Genomic DNA, 26417 nt, shown 5'->3' with positions numbered 1-26417 from the left:
GAGGGGAGAGACATACTTTTTCAGTTATAGGAACCTGAGTTGCTGCTGCTGCTAATTGACTCAGTTAAAAATACTTTCCTGCTCTGTAAGAGGAGCTTCTATAATTTGAAACATGTTTAGATACTTTTATAGCCGTGGATTACTAAGGTGAATGATGGACTCCACACTGTGTTAATATTGTCCAATTCTGGTGGAAGAGAGAATTTTTTCCAGTTCTCTTGATATTTCTAGTTGTCATGGTTATTGTACTGTGACAAAATTGATTTCATTTCACAGAATTTTCTTCATTTTACAAAAATGGAGAAACTGATTTTGCTGATATTTTAGTTTTGTAATGCCTGTCTTTGTAAGAGGAAACCACATTGTTGTGAAAGCCTTTGGATGCAGTAGTATGAATAACATCCTGTGCCTGGAAGGCACTGTGAGCCACCGGAATCAATCCAAAAACCTTATCAAGTACAAGGAAACAATGAAATGAAACCCATTTATCTGAACCGGCAGTAAAAATGGACACTCAATTTAACCCCGTCAGTGCCAGCACAGCAGTAGGAGAAAGTTTTAGGCTTCTTCCCTTCTTGTTTCTCTTCTGTGTGATGCTAGGCTTTTCACAGAGGGAAGGTGTGTTCATATTTATGCACAGACATGCATGTGGATGAACTCTACAAGCCATCTTCTGTTTCAAACAGAAAAATCAAAATCTTGTTTTTAATTAAGGTTGAGAGAACTAATATTACCAACATGAAAAAACGTAGTTTTTCGTGTAATTTCTCACTCCTAATATAAAAATCAAAACCCAGTCTCTGACACAGTCTTAACCCTGTCTGTATGACTTGCTTTACAATAGGAAAGACTAGATGGAGTTTGTGTTTTGAAGGATTATCTGAAAAGCAGTTTTGGCTTCAAATGTGATCCGTTCTGCTCTCTCCACAAGCAGATACCTACTAAGACAATATTGAGTTTACATTGTTCTGCGTTTGTCTGTAGCAGGCTCACTGCTATGACTGCAACTTCTAACAGGTTGACTGTCTGAGTATTTGCCTGCTTTTGTGTCTTGCTCTCCTAATGTCTGAAGCTGATTAAAATTGAGAGTAAGTTAAGTTAGTTTGGATATGGCTTGCAGTGACTGTGCTCTCATAAAGCCCCAAACATACAGATAGGTTTTTAGATGCAGCACAGATGCTTTTCATGTGCTATTGGTAATTGCTTGGCTAGAGGCTCCAGAATCTTGGAGATTTTGGCTATGGTTAATGCAATATTAATAAAAGTGAGTTTTATATTAGCTTTTATTAGTACTTGCATTCTAGGATCATTTTCCTGCCTGATAGCACTGCAAGAAGAGGAGATGGTTTTATTTTAACTTGTTTTCATTGAGTAAGAGTCCACTGTGGTCCTGGCAACTTGCTCTAGTTCACCTTCCATGAGCATGCAGGTTGGACTCAAGGGATTGGATCTCAGGAGATCCATGCAGAACTTAATGATTCTTGGACTATAAACAACAGGCCAGAGAAAGTAACTATGGATTATGGTAAAATGAGTAAATTTAGTTTAAATTAAATCATAAAATAAGTGATTTTATCAATTACAGGAGAGAATATGAATGTACAGTACATTCAGCTGTATAATCATAGAATCATTGGGATTGGAAAAGACCCTTAAAGCTCATCAAGAGAAACCATAAACCTAATTCTGCCAAGTTCCCTACAAAACCCCAAGTGCCACATCTAAACCTGTTTTAAATACCTCTGGGGATCATGACACAGCCACCTTCCCTGGGCAGCCCATTTCAATTCTCAGTAATAGTTTCAGTGAAATTTTTCCTAATATCCAATCTAAACATCCTGGCAAGACTTTCTATTGTCTGATACTGATACTGCTGATACTTTGGAAAAGAGGTTGTCACCCACCTTGTTACAACCTCCATTCAAGTAGTTGTGGAGAACAATTAAGTTCTACTGATCCTCCTTTTTTTTCAGGCTAAACAAGTCCAGAGCTCAGGGACTTGAATGAGAACTTAGGAGAATTTATAGCTATTTAGCTGGATGAAGCTTGGAGAGAATTTAGAAATTAAATAGCAGGGCCTGTAAATGTACATGAAATGTAATTAATGTTAGTGGAACTCAGAAGAAAAACTAACATCTTTTAGGATGGAATTTGACAAGTTTGTAGAAGGCATTCCTGAGTGGGACAGTAATGATATCAAGGGAATGAACTTAATTACCCTGGGTAAGTCATTACCCATTTGTGTTCACATATATGAGTCTGATGGCAATATTGGCAGAGAAATCTCATTTTGTTTTCCAAATCAGTACCAGAAGGCAAGTAGGCTGTTGGGCATTACAGGTTTGTTCTAGAATTTTCATGTTTTTAATGAACAGTATCATTTTGATCTGGTAACATCTACATTTGTCATTTTATCTTTGACTTCTTCAGAAAGCAAAATAGCTATAGCAAGAATTTAGTTGTCCCAACTGTAGTAGTTAGTATTTAGAATTTAGTAGAATTTAGTTAGTAGTTAGTATTTAGGCTTATCTTACCGTGTAATACATTTTGGATAGACAATGGGAATATGAGGTTTTCTTATTTTGTTTCTTGGTTATAACCACATCATAAACACTTGGAATGGGGATTTGGTACAAATAAAACACCTAAAATTTTGGATGCACATGAGAAAAATGCTATGTATCTGTAGATCACCTTACAAAAGGTGATCCAATTACAAAAATTGCTGAAAGATCTGCATGCAATTTCAGATGTTCACTATTTTATCTCCTCAAAGTAAGCACTAAATGCAATGAACATGTTCGATGCTGCAGTCCTGTGTAGTATGTGTATAACTATAGGTAAAGCTGTGTGGGGAAAAAGGTTGTAATATGATGTAAATCAAGGTAAATGCTGAATATGTTCCAAATGAAAGTATTTAGTGAAGGAAATAACATGGTCTGTCTAAGGAATATACTGTAAATGCCATTTTTGGTGTTGTTCTGTTGTTAATAAGAAAAGAAGGATCCATGATGGTGAAGTGTCCAAAGAACTGTCTAAGGAATATACTGTAAATGCCGTTTTTGGGGTTCTCCGTTGCTAATACGAAAAGAAGGATCCATGATGGTGAAATGTTCAGAGACATCTAGCCTGTAAAAGTACTTTATAACCTGTGACAAAGTGGTCTTGGGAGACTTCCAGATGCCCTCCCAGCTGCTCTTGCACTCCACCTTCTCAACAGTACCATATTGGTGCCATGATTTAGTTGAGGTGTTAGGGCATGGGTTGGCCTCTATGATCTTGAAGGTCTCTTCCAACCTAATCATTCTATGATTCAGTACAGAGGAATTAAAAAAGATGGAAAAGCTTGTGGCTGAGATGAAGATGAGGGGCCACTTACCTATTACCATCCTGGACAAAACAGACTTAGCTTGAAAAAAAACAAATATAACACCACCTTCCCTTGTCCCCTCTCTTTGCCAGGCTCAACCTCCCTTCATTCTCTTACCCCTTCCCAACTCCTAGAGATGCAGGAGGATGGGGAATTGGGTTACAGTCAGTCCAAATCAGTTTCTCTCTGCTGCTCCTACCTCCTCATACTTTTCTGTTCTAAAGGCTAAAGTTCTTCAGTGACAGATTGCTCCAACCTGGGACCTTCATGGGCATAAGTAGCTTGCTCCAGCAGGGGTTTTCCATGGGCTGCAATTTTGTTCAGGGAGCATCCACCCACTGCAGTGTTGCCCTTCATGTGCTGCAGGGGCTGTCTGCTTCTTTCTGGTGCTTTTCATGGTTTGCAGGGAATTTCTACTTTAATATGGTCTTCTGGGCAGGCTGCTGGGGGAAGCTCTGCTCCAGCCCTGGAGCATCTTTCCTTTCTTCTCCATTGTCCTTGTTTGTGGGATTTTTTTTTTCTCACTCCTCTGATATCCTCACCTGTGTCCTGCAGTGGGTTTGGAGCTGGCACTGGCTTCTCCTCACCCCCCTTGCCATATGAAACCAATACTGAACATCTCATCAAGCCTCTGACATCTGCAATAAAGCCAAGGCAACTTGGAATAATAGCCTAAAAAAAACTGTTGAAAGGGCAATACACTGAACTACTGAACTTTATTAGAAAAATAAGGAAATTAAATACTTTCTCTGGTCCTTATTACAGTTTTTGGCATTAATCAGTTTCAGTTAGTTTCTAGACTGGCAAAAGTAGTAGCTGATTTTATTTTTTTTTTAATGCAGGAGTAGTTTTGATTACCTATTTTATGTAACACTCTCAGAAATTCCTTCACAATTTGTAGTCTCTTCAAATCTGGGATATTCTCTCTCTCTAGTGCTATTAGTTTGTGGCACTTGAACATATAGCAATAGATGAAGGACTTGAGTTTCCTTAATTTGAAGGCTATTACTTTGCAAGTGAAGTTCCATTCCCATCCTGGTGACTTGTTTTGTAGATGGGAAGCAGCTGAGACCACTGTAAGAATGGCCACAAACACAATATGTAGTATGTATTTTCCCAAACATACTGCATTTAAAAAAAAAAAAATCATCCTTTTGGTAATATGTGTTTTGGTGACAGTTGGTTTTAGAAAGCACTTAAAAATAATACAGGCAAACAGTGAGGATTTCACACTGTCATTTGGATAAGCTCTGTTTGGTAAGGCAGTTATCATACTTATGTGTCCTAACACTTTGGAACATGGCTTTGGTCTCTTATCTACTTAAAGTAAACTCTAGTTTAAAAATTGCTTTTCATGCAGTAGTACTATGTATACAAATTCTTAGCTAAAGGGAATAGTTTGTATTTTCAGAAGGATTACCCCCAAAAGTTCTTCAAGCTCTGTCCTGTGTTATGACACATCTGTTTTTTCAGTCGTGGGAATAAACTGGAATGTTTGGGCAACAGTTTATTTTTCAGAACAATTTGTGAACCAGAACTATATTAAAAAAACTCTAAAAATCACTGGTTACTTTTCTTTCTGACCTTCAGGTAAATCTAATGAAGACATACACAGATATATTAAGAGGCTTTTAACAGGTATCTTAAAGCACTATTTTGCAGGTTTTCTCTTACCAACAATTCAGTTTCTTCAAACTGAATGATTGAGACAGAGGTATTTCCTTTTCTTTTTTATCAAGGTAGGTGGAAGTGATTAGAGTAAATTCTGTCATCAGTTCCTAGTATTGTACTTTTATCTTGAGTCTTTAATAGGTTGGTTGTGTCAGCACACACTCTAGGTCAGCCCTTGATCTCTTCAGGCAGCTGTAGGCCACCCCTGTGCTCAGAGAGATGAGGTGAGGTAGAAAGGTTTTTTTGAGACTGACACAGCATTGTGAGCTGTTACCGTGTCTGATATTTCTCCTGAATTTTCATGTCCAGGAGTAATTTCAATCAGAGCTTTAAGTGAAATGTAAAGACGTCTAGTTCCCGGTTCCAAGTTAATTTCATCTGTTGGTATTGCTGCTGGCCCGATCTGAGGACCACAGTCCTGCTTTGAGTGCTGAGTCACACTTTTTCAAAGGTAGAGAATTTTCCATGTGGTCTGTTCAAAACTGTAGATCTCTAGAGAAGAAAGGGTTTCTGTAGCACTGCAGAGGATCCGTGAAAAGGGAAAAGGTGTTTTGATTCTGTGTAAGATGCATATGGGCCTTACCACGTACTGCCACATGATGATTCTTGAGCTGGAGTCCAGGACTGGAGAAAGGTGCATTATCTGCCTTTCTTGTGAATTTTTTCTTCAGTGAGTATTAAATCTTGAATATAAGTTAAGAAAAACTCATTATGTTGGCATATTGCTGAAAGCAATACAAGACAAGAAAAATAAATGTTAGCTGAAAAAAGGAAGCTTGTGCAAGACTTCTCTTTGAAATTGCATTTACATTAAAATTCATGCAGCTCAGTATTCTGCAGCTGACTACCCCAGCTTTACCTTTACATTAACCTACAGGTAACTTCTGTCAGAAAATCAAATGGGGAAGAATGAGTGTTTAGAAATAAATCAATTTTAAAGATTGAACGTTTGTACTAATCACAAGTTAAGTAAATAGACCATCCATTTCCAAGTCAGTCTTTTGGGTACTTGCATTTAGGTAAACATTAGTTATAGGTTATTGATATTAGTAGTTGAAATCCAACACTGTACAAAGTGCTTTAGCAACAAGGACAAAAAAGTTTATTTACATGTTTACTGTGTGGTTAGAAAGTTTAGATAAGAGAATAAATGAGTTGTATTGAGAAGCATTATAAATGAAATTGAGGGATACTGCTTTAGAATTTTGATTTACTTTAGATTTTTATGTCTGGTTCAGTCGTAACTTTTTTGTTCTAGAGTGTTGTAAGGTACAGAAAGAAGGGCAGATATTTATGTTAGCTTGTGAAAGATAAATTATAAATATAATGTTTCATAACTTTCATCTACTTGCAGCCCACTTTGTCAAATATATTTGTATTTGCTAGGCTTCGGCACCCTGGACCAATTTCAGCCAATCTGTGATAGAAGGCAATTTAAACAAATGGAGACAAGCAAGCCACAGTAAACATGGTATAGATGCAGCTTCTCTTCCAAGTTTGTGATTTACAGCCAGCACCAGAAGATACCTAAGGTGATAAAGTGAGGAAGGTACAGTCTTCAGTAAAAGTGACCCAGGACTCAAGATGAAAGGTGATTTCCTTTAAAAATTTCAGTTCAGAGCTAATTCCTGCAAGGAATGTGAAAGATTCTCTTGTTGCTTTTTATTTCATAAGATTTTTTCTTTTGGAAATGGATTATTCTCAGAACAGCCTTCTTCTAGTGCTGTAGCTATCCTTGGGAGTACACTTAGAGCTGCTAAAATAAACAAATGTGTATTTTTAAAAGATTTGGTTACTTAAACACTGGCACTTTATTTTCTGCCAGGGATTTGGACAGTCCCATAGCATATGTAACAGAGCATTCCTGACAGAGTTAAACACTGCCAACATTTGCTTATGCTGGCGATCCCAGCTGTGTGCTTTCAAAATGGAGCACATGGTGGGCCAAATCCTGCTTGCTTTGTTCGATAATCGGCTCTGGGCCAACAGATAGGAATTGATAAAAGGTTTTTCAGAGCTGAATGCATGAACTGCTGCAACTTGATCACCAAGTCACAGTTCTGCTACTGGGACCTGTGTCCATTTGTCTTTGGATGTGATTGATATGAATCAGGCATAAAATACGTCCTCGCCATTTATTTAGTAGCAATTATTCGAAACTGTTTTAGTAATACAAGCAGGATTTTGTAAACCATTAACAATTTGAGCTAATAGATGTTTAAATCTCCCAAGGGTACATAATTAAGCCATTTGAGGAAACTGCATAGACAATGCAATGGGCCACAGGAGGTCTCCGGACTCTGTGCTTCCACAGATGACTGTCTCTGACAACAATGAAAGGGGTAATATTTTGTAGGTAAGTGCAGGCACACAGACAGTTAATATTGTACCTTGATTCTTGTGTAAGACAACTTTATTTTGTCACTAAGTGATCACCTGCGTAGCTTAGATCTTGGGTTACAACTGAGATAATGAACAGGTACTGCATAGCTGCTGTTGCCACTCTGTCTGCACACTAATTTATCCTGTGGTAATTAGAGAATGAACAGTGCCTATATAAAGGATAATGGTATGGATCACAGTCTGATAACAACTAGCTCTGTGAAGACCTCCTCTTTATCCCAAATCCTCCATGCCTCCTTTTGCTTCATTGAAGGTGTTCTGCTACTTTGTGCAGTATAGATTGAGCTTCATCCCCTGCAATCAAAGAAAACCTATTCAGCCTATTGAAGTCTTTCAAAGGTCACTTAAAAAGCAGTACTTGACAAACTGAACTAAAGCAGTGGTTGCCTCTGATTTATTAGTTTTCACAGCAGTCTGCTGCTACACCCTTTTGGTTTTCTCTTAGGCGTAGTTTGTTGCTTGACTCTGGGGCATGAATGGATCATGAACAACCCTGCTGAGAAGGACTTGGGGGTGCCAATGAGGCTGGACATGACCCAGCCATTTGCACTTGCAGCCCAGGAAGCCAAGCATGTTCTGGGCTGCATCCAAAGCATCATGAGCTGCAGAGAGAGGGTGGGGATTCCACCCCTCTGCTTTACTTGTGCGAGATGCCACCGGGAGTACTGAGTCCAGCTGTGAAGTCCTCAGCAAGGGAAAGATGTGGACCTGTTGGACTGGATTAAGAGGAAGACCATGAAGATGATCAAAGTGATGGAGCACCTCTTCTATGAAGACAACTTGAAAGAGCTGGGCATTGCAACCTCTCAGTGTTTGAAGGGCCTTATAAGAAATGTAGGACTTTTTAGCAGGGCTTTTGTAATATGAAAAACAGAAGAAGGGTTGATTTAGATTAGATCTAAGGAAGAAGGCTTTTACAATGAGCATGGTGAAAGACTGGAACAGGTTGCCCAAAGAGGTGGTGGATGTCCTTTCCTTGGAGACATTCAAGGTCAGATTGGGCGTGGCTCTGAGCAGTCTGGTCTACTGGAAGATGTCCCTGCTCAGTGCAGGAGGGTTGGAGTACATGACTTTTAAAAGTGCTTTCCAACCCAAACCCATTATATAATACTATGTCTCAGAAAGCAAAAGATAAATTCTCTAATTTAGCTTGGGGCAGTGCTTTTAGAGTGTAGTACAGGAATGTGCTTGTAAGTGCATGCATACATCCACATCTTGTAAATATGTGCAGGGCATGACTTGATGCAAACTCTTTACCAATTTAAGATTACGCATGAGAAACATGGAGAGGGAGGCAGTTTTCTATGTTTACTTATTTATCTGGAGGAAAAAGATTATTTTTTTTGCCTAGATAACTTTGCTTGACTTAAAAAAAGTTGTGCAGAGGGAAGATAGAAAAGGCAAAAAGTATGATGTGGTCTGCTCCTTGAAATACAAACAGAGTGGAATTGGATGGTTCAGTTGGAAGGGACAACAGTTGTCTGGTCTAACTGCCTGACCACCTTAGGGATGAACAGAAGTTAAAACACATTGTTTTCCAAATGCATCTTTGGTGTATCAACCACCTCTCTAGGAAGCATGTTCCACTCTTTGTCTATAATTGGGAAAGAAATGTTTCCTAGCATATGAATATAAAGGGAAATAATGACTGGATACCCAGTGGTTTCAGTGGGTGTTTTTACACAATGGAGAAATCTGATGATAAAAGTAGTAGGTAAAAATATAACACTGGATCTACTTTCAGTTAGAGGATAATGGGATGGTGTAGAGGAGAAATCCAAGAACAACTTCTATTTCCCAGTAGTATTTCTAGTTTTCCAAGCAATTTTTACCATTGTTTTCGTAGCTGCTCCCTGACTTGTATTCTGTCCCATGTTTTGTTACTCTCCTCACCTGTTTCTCAATACTTTGAGTGCATAAGGATTGGCAACATATGAGAAGGTGAAAAACCAGCAGGATGTAGGAAAAAAACCAGGTATGAATTATGAGAAATCAGATTTTTATTATTCACTTCCCCACTCTGTTGTCAGTCCAGTATTCCTGTAACACTCCAAAAATCGGTGTTCATCTTTATTTTTACTTAATAGTTGTCATACGTGGTGAATATGCCAGCAACCACACAGCTTTACAAGCTCCTCTGATCTTTAAAAGAGGCACGGTGATGCCATGAGGAACAAAGCAATCTGTTTTTAAACCAGAGTTTAGTTTTATATGTCAGGGACACTTAAACAGTTCTCTTTACCGCTTTATCTTCCTCCTAGCAATGCAAACATCCAGATTTCTCATCTATGGTACTTTAAACAAGTCTAAAGCTGTTATCTGGGAACCTTGTTGACAAGACCAATTATTCCCACAGTTTTAATCTCTCATTTTTTTTCCTTTGGTAAAATATGATTTTGGAGGGCAAAGGCTTTTATTTACTCTCCCCTCTCTGGCAAATGCCAGAACAGATCTGAAGACTGAAATAGAGATAGCAAAGGAAGTTTCAGATTTAGGTTAATCTTTCATTCTGTGTATTGATGTGCAGGCTTATACGTACAAGATTCTTGTCATTCTACTGTAGAATAATTGTAGTTAATTCTATTTCCCTAGCAACTAATTTAAGGTAGTTACCTGCAGCTTTAATGTCTGCTTGCTCTCTTCCCTGGCAACTATCAGAGCAGTATAAACCAGAAAGCAGTAGCTACTTTTGGCATTAGGTCTGTACTGTAGGCAGCTCATGCAGTAGTGCCAGGAAGTGATTAAAGAAGGATGTCAAGGAACGCAGTATCTAATTTGGGTCTGAGTGCTCCCATATCAACACTCTACCAGTGTAGATCATAAGCAGAGGCAGAGATGATAAACAGATGTTTGGTGAAGAAAATAACAGCTCAACCAGATGAAATAAAACCACAGGACAGTAAGCAGCATACTGTCATTGTGAAGCTACTGCACCATCTTTTCCCCTTTGCACTGGATCGGTCCAATTTTTGTTTGACATAGCCTCTGTTTCTTGGCATAGTTGGGTGTTCTGTCTCAGTGCTTGATGGTGAAGCTGCCTTCACCTGCTGCCTCAGCAGCATACTTTCTTAGTTAGCCCAGCATCTATTGTCTGCACTATGTCAATTGCAGGTGCTTCTGCTACTTCTTCTCATAAATAAATGTTGATGCCTGATTTTGTAATGTGCTCAGAGATGGAAAAAAGCCTTTCTCAAACAGAGGTAAGTTGGCTCCACAAGCATTTCTTTGCTGTCTTACAGTGCAGTTGCAATAAGACATTGTGTTATCTTGGAGCTCAGAATCTCTAAACCCCTTGCAATCAATGCAGTCTTCAAGACAGAGGAAGTTGAAAATGGAGAATACATCTTCCTTTTCACTTAGGATGTAAATAACATTACAATATTAATTGAACCAGCAAATATTTACAGGATGCAGAAAATAGTAATAAAAGATACTCAGGAAGTTGCAGGTTTAATTCCTCTGAGTTATCTATTATGATGTCTGCACTCTAAACTGATCTCTAGGATGGGTTTTGAAGTCCTTTGGTTTTTCCCTAAGGCAGGTGACAATGTTCTCTCACAATGTTCTTTCCCCTGGGAGAAGTTACTTTGTTGTGCTTCTTTTCTCTTCAATGGTGATGGGCACACACAAATCTGTACTTTTGGCCTTTTAGCTTCTGCATAATGAAAAATAGATTCTGTATATATAGAACATAATATAACAAGTGAAGGATTTATTAGATAACTTTCTAAAGCAATGCTTTTAAAATTTACAAAGGAAATGGTAGAATTACATAGAAATGCTCAATTCCCTTAAACTACAAGGAGCTTTTACCTCTTCATGATACTAGGAGGAAGTTTGAAATTCTAGCAAAGCTTATCCTGTCTACAGCAGAAAGAGAGTTGTATTAATCTCCTGCAGAGATGTAATTCTTTAGGTACTGATGAACTGCTTTTGTATTATAATGCAAGAAACACGAAGATGGTCTTTCCTTTTATAAGAGCTTTTTAAAGATTTTTCTACCAGTACAGTCAGGTAAGACCTATTGGAAATAATCTTAGATATGGATTGAAAAATAAGTCTCTACAGAAACTGTTAATAAAAGCATGCTGTGTAGTCCTTTTTTCCGTATTTTGTGAAATTTTGAAGCATTAGAGGCTGATGGAGTAGAGTGGAGGATATGGTGCCATACTGGAAATAAGAAATGGAGGAACTTGTATTTTGAGCAAGAGGCAAATGAAGATCTGTGTATATTCATTTTTGACTTGGCCTGACAAGCCATGCTGTAGCTGTGGAGTGATGTCTCAGTAAAAGACTACTAGCTAATTCACTGACCCATATCCTGTTCATCTGACATGATGCTTAAATGATTGTCTAGATGAAGACTGTTAATGAGCTCCTGCGAGCTTAGTATTATTAACAAAAGAAGAGCAAATACTGCTGGTTGTCCACACAGCAGTTGTGTAGTTGTTATATCCAATTAATATTTAGAAAATACTTTGGTCTTGGATATTTGCATGATGCCAAAAAATAGTTAGCCAGGGAAAGTATTGTTTGTCTGGTATTGAGCACAAAAAGCATAAAGGCTGGACTGATGCTGTCTGAATTTTTCAGTAGTTTTATATGCAATATAATAGTTGCTAAGTAAAATACAGTAACATTGAAATGCAACAAGATCTAAAAAATATGGGGAATTGTGTATCAAAAGGCTGTTAATATACATGATACTTTCCAGGCAAATATGCATAGGGAGTTACTAATATAAGGACAGGAACACAATTCAAAGGTCCTAGTATGGGCTAAGGTGAAAGGATATTCTGAGAATTAATGTGTGTTCTGAAACCGAGCCCCTTTGAGCCCTGGGGCATAAGTAATGGGTTTTCTATCCTAAAACTCTCCAGAATACAGACTTTACTGAACAGATGAATGAAAGTGAGTTCAGCACTTAACACAGTGTCTCAAAGAGGATTTTTAAAATAGGAATCATAAGAACGAATACTTACTTGATGCTTTTTTGCCCTTTCTGCTTTTGTCTCTTCTCTGCTTCCCCCCTGTATGGATATTCCCCATAAGTTTTTTCTTCATTCCTTCTTTGTAATTTAATTTTTTTGGTTATGGTTTTTTGAGGGGTGGGTCTGCTTCCATCCTTTCCTCTACCTTTTACTAATCTTAATAATAATATTAATACAGAAGGTTTTGTCAGATATAAATTGGAACCAGCAGTGTACAAGGTACTTAACTCACACCTTGCTCTCTTTACTCCCTTAGGTAAGTAATATGTCTGGAGAGAATAGAATGACAGATAATTGGGAGTTTTTCTTAACAACTGTTCGCTCTTTTTCTATGTATGTCTTTGCAAATGTTAGGTAGTAGAGACTGAGAGAATTTTTTGTTCCCCTCAATATTGAGAGACAATAACTAGGACAGAATTAATTAAACCTGGCTGAGGCTACATTAATTACCATTGATTGTTCTAAAAAGAGTAGCTAAAATCTTTGTGCTTACTTTGATAGGAATTGGACTTTATGTTCCATTCTTATCAATACTGATTATGATCTGTTGCTGTGAGTGTTGTCTCAAACACACCCAAGATGTGGTAAGTAAAGAAATAAACTAATTCAGGAACTGTGCGTTTGGAAATGCTTCAGGAGCATTTATCATGCTCCATAAAGCTTAGGCAGTGTATTTGTAATCCTGTATATTTATACACAATTTTGGAGTGAATAGGATCTGGAAGATTTTTTTCCTGCTTTTGAGGAACATATTCAGATACCACACTGTTGATGTACATTAGTATGTTAAATAGAGAAAAAACTCTGAACTTTAGTCAAATTTTAAAAGATGCACTTTGAAAGACAACAAAGATCTGTTCCACTCATCCAGTGGAAATAAATGGTCTTCATCACTGATACTGAAAGAATGAAATGTTTGTGGTTATTGTTTCATTTTCTCCTGAGGCAGTTTGCAGTGGGTCTGTTAAAATGCTTCTCTCTCCAAAAGGAGTGATTAAGGTTGTAAACTAACCTGTGAGGGAAGCTAAAAACCATACTTTTCCCTCGTTTTCCATATTGTGAATGTTTCTAGCTTCAACTTTCATGGACACTTCTCATTTTACATGTGGACCTGCACAGCTGTATAAATTAGTCTAACTTGATTTAATTGAGGTATGTATGCTAACAGGGCTTTCCACCAGCATTATATGTACCTCTGTACAGTGTGTTATTGTCACAGGTGTGCTAAAAATGACAGGAACCTGATGGAGTCACATCAATCAAATCTGACATTAGTGTGCTCTATTTTTAGAAGTACATAAGCACGTGATCTCCCCAGCTAGTGTGTTCATTCCTGTATTAACTCAACCAGTACTGCAGTAGGAATACTGTCATGATTTAATGCCAGTATATGTGACCCTGTGCTAAGCCAGAGGGATATACAACGCCCACTGGTGGTTGCTGTGCTCTGTAATTTAATTCTGTAATTCAGTAATGTTTAAAAAAACAACCAAATAGTTACCACATGGTGGAAAATTAGCAATAAGGGACTCAAATTTTCTTGTGGTATTAAATCTGCACATGGAAAAAGTTAAATATCATCCCCAATGCTATCCATGTGTTTAGTCACATTGAATGAAATGCTTATAAAGCACGACATTATTTAATGTTTATAAGGTTTCCCACAACCAGTAAAATTTATTGCAGTTGCTTTGAAAAGCTTTGTGCAGGTGCCTTTTGAGCTGAGCTCACTCAAGTCAGAATATCACACACACTATGTGCAGTTAGTCACTAGATACATAGCATGGTATTTAAGTAATCCCATAGTAAATTGATTTTTAGTAATCCAATAGTTTGGTGGGATCGAGTCTATGTAGCTCACATACAGAAATACTGAAATATAATCTTCAAAAAAGTGTGACATGAGAATTTGCTATGATGAAGAGTCTTTTGACATTGTACGAGGGGGTCTGTGGTTCTCTGTAGGAGTGCTCCTATTTCCTTATTTCTTTTCTCATCTCATTGTCCAGGGAAATAACTTCAGGAATACCAGCATCTGCACAGGAAAGGTACTAGACATTTGCTGACCTGGGTTCAGCCCTACACTGATAAGTGCTGGTACTGATACCTCAGGGATATTAATTTCAGGAGTCAGAAGGGGGGAATCACTTTTTCTCTGTTGGTATTGAACATGTAGTTGAACTTTCCTTTTCTCTCAGTGAAAGCTATTTGGTAAATTGAGGTAGCACAGTAATTTGCTGAGTATCCAAGGCTGGGGTGGCATATTAATCAAATCTTTAAATCTGTTTATCATTCCCTCTGTAATGTGCATGGTTTCCTTGAGTTTGAATAACAAGATTCCAGATTTTTTCTGTCACTGCTGTGATTCATCATCATAAAATGCAACCATCTCTCTTCTGGGTATTTTTGGTACATAGGTGGCGTTTGGGAACTTCTTGCTTTTCAGGGATTTAGACAGGACAGTATGCCTATATATGGAGTGTAGTTATTTTGTTCAGAAGTAAGTTGGGATTTGTTCCCAAACATTAAGTGAGAGGTTCCTATGGAGCCTGAAACTCAGTTCTACTGTGATTCATATCTCTACCTCCCTCATCAACAAAAATGATGGTACCTGCTAAGGGAAATTCTGAGGCCATTTTTACCTTTCTGAGTCTGTGGCAGAACACTATAGAAAACTGTCCATAAGGACAAGAGTGAGGTTATTCTCTAGTCCTTGGCTGATCAAACTTCCCTGCCCACTGACTAGTGCATACTCAATTTTCCAGCTAGGGTTTCCAGGAAGAGAGGAAAATGGACTTTCAGATACCAGTACAAAGGCAAGTGAGAATCAGAACTGACTATTTATCAAACACATAAACAGATGCATCCCTTCTGTGGCTTAGAGGTGGCCCATCCACCTGTCTTAGGTAGTTTTGATGTGAATGAGCTCCCATGAATGGGACTCTTGCCATGTTAAAATCATGTCTGGTAATTAAATGTCAATTCAGTTAAAGTATTTAGACTGGAATTGGGTAAGGAAGAGGCTGTTGCTGCTCATTGCCCACATAAGGGTCTATTGGCATATGGCTCTACCTGCTTGATTCCTTCCGGGTTGCAACCAGTGTGGAGCCTCATGGCAGCAGAACACAGCAGCCCCCCAGGCTGGCCCCTGACCGGCGAGGGGGCATAAGCCACCCCTTTGGGGGTCCCATGGGTAGTGAGAACATTACCCCCCATGGTAGTGAGAACGTTACCCCCCAGAACGTTATCTGGCCTAACCACCTGGGGAGTCAAGGCTTATGCTACTCTCAATTAATAGGTTTTGCCCCTAGTACTCTAATGGTTACTGTGGGAATTGCTATCCTGGTTGCCTCCTAAGTCCCATGGCAGCTATTGACTTTTTGTTAGAATTCTCAAATTTGCATTTGATAGTGAGGATAAACAATATGTTGGCAAGAAAGGGTGTGGCTATTTAAATATGTGAATATATGGTAGACTATGGTGTCAATTTATAGCCTATCCTGTGTACTTGGCAAGTGTCTGTATGGCTTTCTTAGACACCTAAGGCTAATGTAAGTTGCTTATTATTGGAGCAAGCACAGACAATTTATTTTACATTTTTTATAGTAAGCAAATCCTTTCTGCTGGGGCGATTACAACAGAATAGCTGATTAATTCACAATGTGTGATTTAGCTGGTGTTTCAGTAATTTTTTTCTCCATCCATTCTCAGAAGGCTGACCGGTCCCCAGTCTCATCTTTGTCCATGAAAATTAGAGCTTGATCAGTCTTTCCATTGACATTAGTGTGCTTTGGATCAAGATATTGCCCTTTTATCTGTGTTAATATAAGCCCTTCTTGCTCTGAAAATGAAGTCCGGTGATTGCTTTCCATCAAGTTTTAGTAGCTCTATATCCTTGTAGATATTAATCTACTTGTAATTGGCTTGATTTTTTTGTTGTTGATGTTTTCTCTAGTATTTACTTCTAATACTAATTCTACTTGTAAAAATAATTCTCTTACTGCACACCCAAGGCTTGGCCAAAGGAAAGTCTTTAAAAAAAAAGAAATCTTAGTTGGCTAAAAGTCATTAAAAACAATAAGGACAGATTCTTATAGTTTTCTGTGTATTGAGGAAGAAAATCTGAAGTCTCAGAGGTACGGTTCAATGTGCTGCAGTATGATCAATACCCCTTGCTACTCTTCCAGTGATAATATCTTCTTCCCAGAAACTGCTTTTTGGCTGGGAATGTTTAACCATATATCACCTCCAGACAAGTGGCAGGTGATCAAAGCCTTGAAAAGCTGCTAAATGTAACTACCTAAGTGTCAGTGGTTTGGATATATTTTTTTTTCCTCAACCACAGCACTTTTTTTATTCTGAATTTCTTTAGTATAAAAATAGAACCAGAACAGAAATTGTCAGAAAGCTGCACAGTGCAGCCACTTCACTTTTGAAGCTGGTTCTAAGATTTTTGTAATACTTTTTGAAAGTCAAACAACCAGAGTTGTCTTCACAAGCTAGACTGACAGTTCTTCACAAATAGTGATTCTGTAGTGTACTGCCCTTTTCTGTCATGTAGGCACACACCAATGAGGAGGTTATTTCCAGGGGAGTCTGAAAATATAAGTGGAGGTTTAGTAACAATATTTTTCAGACATTAGAGAGGTCTTTCAGTATTCCTTTTCTGCTTTTGAGAAAAGCTTCCCAGATTAGAATTTCCTATCTGAAAATATAGGCAGGTGAGACATAAAAACTGTATTAAAAAGAACACAGTAGGATGTACAAACTATCCAGCTCACCCACAACCCTTTACTGAAAATGACAGAAATCACAGATGTATTTTCTCTTTTTTAAATTGAGAGATCCTTTATTCAAGTTTTGGCAGAACCAGAAATAGTGATTTTACAAAATAGATATACATAATGCAGATAGAGAATGAAAACATTTAATTATAGTCAGTATTATATATTATATATTTATAGCTCTTATTTTTGTTAATAAGTTTACTTGTGCTGTGCATCATCACAAAATTAACTCAATTCAAATATGTTTGAAGCATTTGAATTCCCCTAAAAATCTTGTCAAGAAAACAGAAGCGGAGATAATCCAGTTTTGGGGTAAGCATTCTGTTGGACTGGTTACCACCATACTCGTTTTATTCATCCTCACTGCTGAAGTTTGTATTTACACCCTGAAACACATGAGTTATTTTAAAGAGACAGCATTGTCATGCTGGATTTTTTTGACTGGAAAAAACCCTTTGATTGAAACAAGTGAAAATTAAAATGTTTGTATTACAGACTGAAGTGATTTGCCTATCCACGATGTTGTGCTTGGAGCTTTCCTATGAGAGCCCCAGGACCAGCATTGTTTTCACTCATTTTACACTGGAGTACAAGCTCAGAATAACTCTTCCATTTGAAGCAAAAGGTAGAAGAGGAAAGCCTGTGGTCCACAGAGAGAGCATTGACTGCTGAGGAGGAGGCAGAGCAAGTCTGCTGATCTTTTCCACACGGCTGTGCTTATTAACATCTCTGAATTGCATACTCAGTGGAGGTTCACTGAATATCTATTTCCTTTCCTCCTCTGCTCTCACACCCCCTTGGGTACTTGACTGAATAACGATTATGGTATTGATGCATGAATTTGTCTGCAAATCTCCATGGCAGGGGTTATGAAGGAAGGTGGGTCAGGCTGGAGCTTTATAAATGCCATGTGAAACCTTTTGCTGAAATCAGTGGTTAAAATGATCATTTAGTGGGATTGGAATTTTAACTCATTCATCTGGGATCTTTGGATTTGTGTTTTTAACCTTTTATATGTGGGGGAAAAAATTGTTCTGTGAACCAGCAGACAGATCTTCCTTTGTGATTGAGCATATAAGTAAAACATGACACTCACACCATTCACAACTGTTTTCACTTGAGGGGGGAAAAATACTGTGATTATTTTAAGTGTTTTGTGATTATAATGTCCCATTTCTTTAAGCCATATCTGCTGGAGGGTTACGTTTTGTAAGTGTGGCTGTCCAATGACATAAAACGTACCCAGATAAAGGCACAGGGAAAGAGTCTATACTGCCTAATTCAATTGTTTTAAAGTGAACTTGTTGTCTTTTTTCAACAGGTCATCTTCTCTCAGCACCTGAGTAGGAATATTTTATAGTGAGACACCTGTTCTGTATAAAAGTAATGCAAAATTGATAATATTTCATTGCATTTGTGCCCACTGAAATCTCCATGGAGCTCCAGGGGGATTCCACTCCTTTAGACTGCTGCTAGGAGCTATAAAACCACATGCCTTTAGTATTGCATGACTGGCTTCTTTGAAGGGAATCTGGTTCTATAAAAAATTTAAGTGATCATTTAGACAAGACATAATTAAGTGAACAGCACTAATGAAACACTGGAGAAGTATCATCAAATATGAAATTCCAAATGCCCCCCAATGGGCACTTGCTTGATGAATGACTGCCCAAAAGCACTGTCCCTATCTTTTGAGAACATGTATTCATTTATTTTATGCTTCTTTAAATAATGGGGCATCCATGATACCATTACATATTTCATTAGCACACATTTCCATCTCAGAGTTGTTCACTGAAGAATCCAAACCTGAGTCAATGTAGTAGAGACGTGATTTGTTCAGTATCTGAAAATCTGTGCTAGGCTTTTGTAAAAGTCTTATTTCTGAATATGTAGGCAAGCTCCTTTTTTTCATGTCTTTCTACAGGACAAAACTTGTCATGTAGTGTTAGTAGCTGACTAAGCCTCATCTTCTGGAAAAGGACCACTTGAAAGTACTCACCTCACGCATACTTCTTGTGGAAATTAATGCTAATTGGTGAACTGTGGCTCTGAATCTGAGAAAACCTGGGAACAAGTTTATGTAAGTGACTTTTGCTCCACTTATATAAACCATATAATGTCACAGTATGTTAAATTACAGTGAAATAACTATGGCCCTGCATTGGAGTGAAGCTTGGGAATAAATTTTTCCATGTTGTTGTGTGGCTGGATTTTCTAGAAAAGTTACTTAGAGTTTTTATTTCAATTTATGCACAAGACTAGAAAATACCAACCCTCAGGAAGGGAACAAAGGCAAACCTTAGCAAGTTTCTGCTTGGACAAGCTTCTTCATAGCAATGGAATTTTTGCCCTCATCTATTCATCTTTGGTAAAGCTGCTGCCATTCTTATATTTGTTTCATTCTACCAGTATAATTTCTAGCAGGCAAAGACTTGTTTTAAAAATAAAACCAAATAAACCCCAAAAAACATTTGGGAAACATTTTTATTTCCTGCTCTACCTGTCAATAGAAATATACAAAAGTATGGCAAGTAGGACAAGCTGCATATGTGAACTGGCCCTTGGCATTTTTACCTATGAAGGAAAATGCAAGGGATAAAAATATGAAGATGCCCCAATTCATGTCACACACCCATATCTATGAATACAATTATTCCAAGAGAGGACAACGGAGTACCTAATGGCTGAGATGTCCTTGGACCATTTGTTTCCTCAGTGATAGATCACAAGAAAAGGTAAAGGTCATAACAGAAGTAAATTCCCTTTAAAATAAGTGTTCCCTTTATGTATGTACATTTTAAAATATTAATCTTAAAGACACCATGTAGGGGTATATGGAGAAGTAACAGGGCAACACCAACAATAACAATTGAACAGGACAGCAGGAGTTGCATGAATTTTTCAGTATAGAAGAAAGCCACCCTCAGTGTTTTGTAGAATACAAAAGTGGCATCAAAAGTGGGGAAATAAAGTATGTTTTCATGGATGAAGAGCATTTTGTGGAAATTACTTGAGATTCAAGACACATCTCTTGAATGCTTATTGATGATTCTTTTCACACTGTCTTGGTGCAGTTGGAACTACTCTGCTTTCCTTATTCAAGCAGAACTGATGTTATTCTGATGTAGAATTCTACTAACCAAAGGGCATAGAAATCAGAAACAGGAGTTTAAAAAATCTGATCAGTAGAATTTAGCTGAGGAATATCAAAAGTTGTGTTTGTATTTAAAATTTGCTTTTTAAGTAAGATCTCAGAGCAACATGTTTAGGAGGGTTAGTGCACATGTGCAAACACACATATACTTGAAGACTACATATAAGTATAAAGCTATTAGAAGTAGCTACTGATAGAGGTGTGCCACTGTCTGCTGGCTTTTTTTTTTTTTTCTGTCTCTCTCTCTGTCAGAGTCTTGATTTTAAGGACTTGTTAGGCAGTCTGTTTTCTCTTGGAGATTTCAGGTTCATTTTGGAAGCCCAGCAGTTTATGGATGATTTTTAGCACCAATTAAGAACATAATACAAGAACAGGAACCTCTCATTTTAAGTCCTTCCGGAGCATCGGGGTTTAAAAATCCTTCTAGATAGCAGAACTTATTCTCCTAAATATTAAGGGATGCTTGAGTTTATTAAATTGTTTGTTCACTGGCCTATGTTTGCTGTTGAAACTAGAGGGATTAAGTGCAATCACCAGTATTTTAGTCTTCTGAAAAACTGAGGAGTTCTTTTCAACACTACTTTGACGTGAGTAATTGTTAGTGATGCAGTTGACTCAAGGTTCTTATCTGCTAGGACTTTAACTGCAATGATCAATCTGCTTGTCTGGACTCACCTCAAATGTCTTGTCAAATTCTCCCTCATATGGTCATATAAGCATCATTGTATATGTTACCAATACCCTCAAAATATTTCTAAGAGTATAGATATATACAAAACTATGAAGAGGTGATAAGTATTCCTAATGGCAACCTCGGAATCTTCAACAAATTGTTGCATTTGATTCAAGCAGAGAATCTTGCTTTTCTTTTGCTGAGCTTAACCGTTGTGTTCATATAATGTTGTAAGTACACCTAAATTTGAGCAAGCTGTGAAAATTTTCTTTTTTAACGCTTTTGAATTTTTTTTTGGGAACAAAGGAAGAGCCAGATGTGCTAAGGACTATTAGATCTTTTCTGTCTCCTTTCCTGCTACTGTTTTAGGAGTCATATTCATAGCTGAAAGTGATGTATGCAATCAGTTTTGCAGATACCAATGGGATTTTACATGGAATAAATTAAAAGAAAAAATAAAGTCTCGTCAGCTTTTTAAAGATGCTTGATATTTCTCTCTGCCTATGTTTACATTGGAATTCTACACACATACACATTTCAGTGGATTATCCTTTTACTGGGTTTCTAGGCATGAAATGTGTATAACTGAGCATAGCTCTCTCCCCTGCGAAGCAGGAAGCCAGTGTGCATTGTAGCAAACTCTGTTAGGTGCATTTTCAGGCTAGTCAGGCTTCAAGAAATAGATAGTTTTATTCTCAATGAAACATAATGGAAGGGCTAGATGGTGGCATTGTATATGAGGACTGATATGATGTCTCTAAAAGTCAGAGTTTCAAATGCTAGTTTCTGGTTGTGATAAAGAAAAGTAGCTCTTGTCCTGCTTAACACAAATCTTCTGATCCCTTCACAGAAATAAAAGTAATGTAGTGACATAGTTAATTGATTGCTCATTTTCTAGTTCATTATTACTGACATCAGCTGGCATTGAGAAATCCTTTAGGAAATTTGGAGAAAGATCTCTCTTCCAAAGAACCTTAGAAACAAAATTAGATGTGAAGTTGGCTTAGGTAATGCTGATGGTTTTCCTTTTATTTAAGTTTAGAGATGCCTGAATGCATAAATCTAATGTACATGATAAGACAAAGATGAACCTCAAGATATGAATGAGTTGGGAGTATTGTGTATCTTACATCTGTCCTGACATGATGGAAACTTAGGGTGTGTAAGAGTAAAAACAGAGCCTCAATCATTTTAGCACTCATTTAGCTGAGGAAGAAAGACATTTTTCTTACCATGTTTTCCCCTGAGTGGCAGCAGGAAGCACTTGATGTTCTTTTGGGAAAAGGCAGATGGGTTTTACAAGAGATTAATCTAGAACAGTGCTTGCCAGAAACGTCACTTAAAGAAGCAGATGGGATCAGCAACAGGGAATTTGACACCGGCAAGGGAGCCGACATTTCTGTCTTAGGATGTTGGGGTGTTGCAGAAAGTCCTGTGCCATATCAAACTGGCAGGCCCAATGATTGGAATAGCCAGCTCAATTAAAATGTGAATAAGTTAGGTTGTATCCTTCCCAATTTTTCTGTTGGATCTGAGTACTTTCCTAGATTACATGTCCCCTGCTTTAGGGAGACACATTTAGAATATATGCTTATATTTTCAAGAGACTCAATGTAAGAGGGAGTAAGAACAGTAAATTTTATTCTGTTCTCTGTCCTTTAGCATCTCATGTGCGTAAAACAGCTGAATGTCTCCCAGTATGGTGAGGCATTTCTCTGTGGAAAACAGTCTTTGACAACAAAAAGCTTAGCTTTTCTGTTCCACAAATGCAAAATATACTGTCAAAAATGTGTGTCTTTCAGAGTTTGTCTGTATCAGACTCGTTTGTCAGCCAGGAGCTAGCTGCACTTAAAGGTTTCTGAAAGTCAAATCAGGAAACTAGAATGTGGACAGTGTAAGATTCCAGAGAAAGCTCTGGGAATTACTGTGTATGAACGGAATAGTTGGTCTTGCTAGTGGAACCATAAAGAAAGGTTGCAGAAAGAATCAGATGGTTAGAGAGACAGTTTGATCAAAGAAATACAATATTCCTGAGAAGGCAGTCCTTGGAAGGAATGATGACTGATTATTTCAAAGCAGTGGGAAATCAGTAACATTTGAGCCAAGGGCAGTTCTTTAAGTCATCAGAAAAGAGTGCAGTAAGGCATAGCTGGTAAGCAGAAAAAGAAGTTCCCACTGACATTTAGCCTAATTGGAAAAAGCAGCAGTGGAAAGTGAAGAGGTGTGAGGTATTAAGAGAGATTTGTTAATGTCAAAGTATGGAAAATTTTCTTTTTTGTTCTCTCTAAAAGCTGCATTAAGGAAAGAGAAGTGTGAAAAGAAAGGCAGTACAGGAGAGGGGCCTAGGAATGTCAGCAGATTAGAGGAGGCGGTAATGTCTTCAGTGTGTTTTCCCATCTTAAGGATGAGGTGTCTACAAGTGTCAAGTTTAACCTTTTGTACAAAACAACTGTTACTTATAAAAATGGTAAAGAATGTAGGCTACAATGATGATTCTACAATGGTTTGTGATATTAACAAAGAGTGCTTTTGAAATTTAAAATAATAGATATTAGTTGTGTTTTGTCCCATACCCAGCTTTACTGCCTTTAAATGTTCTGCCTAAGGCAAAGGCAAACACTCATCTCTTTTTCTTTCCAGGAGGTGTGGCCAATAGTGCAGTGATTGCAAGTGAAAAGTTCACCAACAATGTCATTTCTACCAAAGTGGGGAAAATTCTTTGTCACATTTAGAATGTTGTAATTTTTATTTTGGACTGCACATGAGATCTCAATAAATTACACAGATTATAGTTGCATAATTGGAGGTTTTGACACAAAAGGGTACTTTAAACTTGAAAAATATCTGTATATAGATTTGCTTCTGTTGCATTTGTGATTTCAGTTGTAAATACTGCCATTAGAGTAATGCTAAGTTACCAGAAATGGCAAAGGAACCAGCAGAAGAGGTGAGTAAACAAAGTGAAGGCAGCTACTTGTCCTCAAGATTTAGGATCAGCTAAAGAATTTGGACTTTGAACACTGTCTTGTCAAGTCTGCTAATAAATGCATTTGAAGCTAGATCAGGTATCTCTCCATATCACTGTGTAGACATGGCCCTAGAAATAGGGAAGTCTTAGAATTTAAAGCTTAGGCTTTTGACATGTTTTTATGTCTGTCAGCAAGGAGTTATGGGGTATTGTCAGAGTATGTCTGTCTGCTTCTGAAAACAATTCTTCATTAAATGTTCTTGTATCAGTAATTTAGTGAATCACTAATGTCAGTAACCTTTATAGATTAATGGCTTTGAATTCTGCATCAAACAGTAACAGGAAAGCCACATATGCCAGTGCTATTGCAATAGAGAACATGACAGTCTGTCATGATTTTTTTACATGATGCTTTTCAAAATGCTAACAATTTTTCACAAGTTTTGAACTGGTACACAGCATTTTAAAAATTCTCTCTTCCTGTGTTGCTTGCTTAAAAAGTCCCCATAACTTTTCCTTGCATGGCAGAGATTTTCCTGCTTGGGAAGTTTTCCCTCATGTTCACTTAGTTTGTTTTATGAAGTGGAGTTCCTTTTACTCCTCTCTCTGTACCAAATTTCCTGATTAGCATAGCTCCAAGTGCCAGAAAGAAAATCTTTCTGGGCCTCCTGTACTGGGACAGGGTCTCATTTGCTGTGCATTGATGTGGCTCTACAGTGACCCTTTGGATTCAGGAGCGATGAGGATGTTAGGGTAAGGCACTGCCTGAGCATGTTGGCCAGTACCGACCACCCCATTCTGGCAGTTTTCCTGCACGCCCTTGAATTGCAATTACAGTTTGAAGATTGGTCTCAATGGAAATTCTGTTCTCAGGAGACATTTGCCTTACCATCCATGTGCCAATCCTGATGTTTGATGGGAAAGAAAGGATTTTCCTGTCACTGTCCTAATTAGACTTGTAAGTAAACAAAATGCTGTCTCAAAAGAAGGTTCAGCAAAGCCTGAATTTTGATACTAAAGAAATACTTCATGGCTGCTGCATAATTTCTTGCCAATTCCCCCTGACCATTCCTCTTCATTTTGGAAAAAAATCCTAAGAAAAATAAAAAGCTATGAAAATATTTTGTAATAATTATATGAATGTTATTACCTTGAGGCAAAGCTAATGACTGTGCTAACACATGGTGATGGGGGATTAAAAGTAAATGACATTTGGTTTCATATTTAGTATGAACTTCACTTTGTTTCTTCTTAAACTGATTGTGTGAAACAATATCAGTGATAAATTGCCCAGTATTTGTTAGAAAGGAAGTGTTCAGGATCTCATAATCTTGATTATAAAGTCTTTCAGCACATGAGTTGTAGCACTACTCTACAATCAATTTGTGTACATGTTCACATTCCAATTTAATAACACTGCAGAAACATCAAGTAGTATGGTGATTATGATATGGTGTTGCAGTACTCAGTGCCAAAGACGTTAACATCGTTTCTGCATGTTTCAATTGTAGAATATAGTATTTCTGCCTCAGCTTGTAGATTCTCAACTAGAATAAATTACAGACAAACTTGAAATCACTCTCAGTCTGAGTGTCTGCTATATTAATCACTAGAAAGAAAATGACCATGAACAACAAATGAACTTCAAAGATGTGGCAACTGTGGGATCTGGTGAAACAAGGAAATTGGGACAACTTGATAGAAACAAAAGAGCTGGAAGTTGCTTTGATACGTTTCAGGTCAACTGTTGGAAAACTTTGGAAAGAAATCAAACTCTCCATTCTAGCCTAATCAAATCAAACAAGGTCCTGTTTGTATCTGCTTGTCTGGCATGTTTCAGAAACTGAATTAAAATAGTGAAAGAGAAATGCAGAGAATAAGATGCATATAAATACATGCACATGTGGTAATATCTGTGGTGGGTGAGAAGTTTTTTTTTCCCCTAAGTAGCCACATGCTAGCTAGCAAACATAATAAGGTACTATTATTTTTTCATTTTAACTAATTCAGCCTTGTCTGCTAATTTTCTTCCTCAGTCCCCCTTATTTGAGGTACCAAAGTGATGAACAGGCTTCAGGAACATGTAAATAATAATAAGTATCTATTTTGATAAGCCTGACTGCCTGGCATTATTTGCACAAGCTGTATTTGATGGAAATACAATTATATTTTAATCCATTTAAGTCGGAGGGCATAAGGCTTGGTTCAGTATGAAACCCAAGCATGTATTTAATTTTAAACATGTGATTAAACCTGGTTATATGCTTAAAATTAAATGCTTTGCAGGTTAATGCCTAAAGTAACCAGGTTAAATAGACAGAAATATTGGAAAACACATATTAAAGTACTTGTTTGGTTTTATCCAAATACCTTTGCTTTCTCTAAATCTCTGCTTTC

General features: G+C 37.6%; 1 long non-coding RNA gene across 1 annotated transcript in view; it reads left to right on the top strand.

Moving 5' to 3' along the window:
* Positions 1-24178, top strand: part of LOC120498008 — a 35771-nt gene extending 11593 nt beyond the window's left edge. Inside the window, exons 2-5 of the long non-coding RNA XR_005626609.1 lie at positions 6428-6632; positions 10556-10644; positions 19150-19305; positions 23693-24178. This is a non-coding gene — a long non-coding RNA (uncharacterized LOC120498008). The remainder of the gene's footprint in view (positions 1-6427; positions 6633-10555; positions 10645-19149; positions 19306-23692) is intronic.
* Positions 24179-26417: the final 2239 nt, after the last annotated feature.

Source organism: Passer montanus, unplaced genomic scaffold, assembly GCF_014805655.1.
Source record: "Passer montanus isolate IOZ18808 unplaced genomic scaffold, ASM1480565v1 scaffold14, whole genome shotgun sequence".
Lineage (NCBI taxonomy): Eukaryota > Metazoa > Chordata > Aves > Passeriformes > Passeridae > Passer > Passer montanus.
Note: the sequence above shows the minus strand (reverse complement) of the source record. Positions and strands in the feature narration are given on the sequence as shown.